This window comes from Limulus polyphemus, unplaced genomic scaffold (assembly GCF_000517525.1).
Source record: "Limulus polyphemus unplaced genomic scaffold, Limulus_polyphemus-2.1.2 Scaffold0, whole genome shotgun sequence".
NCBI classification, from domain to species: domain Eukaryota; kingdom Metazoa; phylum Arthropoda; class Merostomata; order Xiphosura; family Limulidae; genus Limulus; species Limulus polyphemus.
The window spans coordinates 1,904,732-1,906,901 of record NW_013665610.1 but is presented as its reverse complement, the minus strand read 5'-3'; positions in this window follow the sequence as shown (position 1 = coordinate 1,906,901).

Genomic DNA, 2,170 nt, shown 5'->3' with positions numbered 1-2,170 from the left:
TTGAAGGGTCCCTCAGCAATTTTATGATGTGCAAGTCACCACAAGATTGGACTTACCTCAAGAGGGAACCCCCCAATAAGAGAGAGGTTACATTGTGGTCAATTTACGCTTTTACACACAAGCAAAGATGCACTCGGTATATTTATTTCTTACTCACTAGATGACTCTGCTTATTAAGGGATGGAACCAATCGAATTAATAAAGGTTTACATTTATGACGGATTTATGTTCATTACTACCAAAACGATTCCTCCTCGTACGAATGTGTGAAAGAGGAAACCAAAGATAAGAAAATATTCGATCTTAATCAATTTATCTCTTTCTTACAATAACAAGCGTTAGTATTTAATTTTACTTTTGACCCCAGTGACACAGCGGTATGTCTGCGGACTTACAACGCTAGAATCCGGGTTTCGATACCCGTGGTGGGCAGAGCATAGATAGCCCATTGTGTAGCTTTGTGATTAATTAATTAAAAGCACACTGAGTAGCACTCGGACCTTTATATCTTTATTAATAGTCTAAGATCGTTATTCAATGTTCGCATTCGACGAAAACAGTTCATCACATAACTGAGTTAATGACATATAAATGCTACCATGGATGATGGTCTTCTTTTAACATTTCAGACGAAACTGTAATAAACATTATGTATTTTCAGCTATAATTTATTTTACTATTTTACTCGAAAGCCGTAATATTGCAATGAAAGACCACTAAACAACAGTCTTAGAAATTTAAAATATTATTTTATCTTATTGAAATTGGAGTATTTATATGAAGCGTGTTTTGTTGCACTACGTCAAAACTGTGAAATAATGGTGATTCTTAAAAAATAGTCTACTGGCCTTGTCGTGATCGGAGGAGTGTCAGTGCTATACCGTTTTTTTTCCCCTTCGCATAGTGGAAATACTACATGAAACTTCGTACAAGCTTACTAAATAGTTACTAATTTCGCTTAAAAAATATGTAATTTGATTTAGTATTCCCATCATTTTTAGGTTTTCAAAATTCCAAACTTTTCTTGTGAGACATTGTTTTAGAGTTCTATTTTCTATATCCAGTCAGTTTCAATTTGCTTGATATTCATTACCATATTTCTTTTCATACTTTATTTTTCTTATTACGTTAATCACATTTCCAGTTATAAATCATAAAAACAGGGCAAAAGGTTATTTATCATACTTTGGACTTGATATCTCGCAATGGCGTCACCATTATCTTTGTAGTGGTTTTTTACTAACAATATTATATCTAATAAATATATTTTTTCTAATATTGAGTACTTTTATTTGTATGTGTTCTTTGAACGCGATAATATTCAATAAATAAGATTTTGAGTGAACTGAATATTCTGCCATCACCTACCGTACTCTATGGTTAAACTCACCAGATGTCTTGTTATAAAAGAAATTTCTAAGCTATCAAACAGATATAATTTAACCTAAAACATTAAACAATTTTAAAAACGAAAAAGACATCTAAAAAACTATAAAAATTCTAAGATTTATAGTTTGTTCCTTGGGATTATAAACTTCCCATTAGGTCCTTTTGTTCATTTCTGGAGAGCTCAATTTAATTACTTTTCCATGAAACCATACATTACTGCCAAAACCACTTTATTTAATCTACATTTACTTCAATAGTTTAAAATTTGCCATATCTAATTGTATATTTAAATGAAGTCTATAGTTGTTTTCAAAGCTGTGCTTCATTAGTAATTGCTCAGGCCAAACGCCGTAACATTTAATGATTTTAAAAGCGTGTCATGGCCTGAGTGTCGTCGTACCTGTAATTAATTTTGTTTATTCGTGATATGGAGAAATGCAAAAGCCCAAACTTTGCTTTAAGAAACGTAGCTTTTAATCAGTAATTACAAAAACACGATTAGAAAATTATCAAGCACCTCTTTCAGGTTAGCCACCCACAGAGACAAGGTGAAACCATTTCTTATATGCTATCATTTCTATAATACCCAAAATCAGTAGTTCCACTAGCGACATTGTAAAAAATTAACTTGTGCACTTACGCAGAGTATTTACAGCAATACACATGTAGCATATCACGTGAGGATTAAATATATGTTCTAAAACGTTTTAAGCTGAAATAAAAAAGCAGGAGAAAAACTGGCTTAATTTTTATAATACTGTCGAGATTATTAACATTAAAT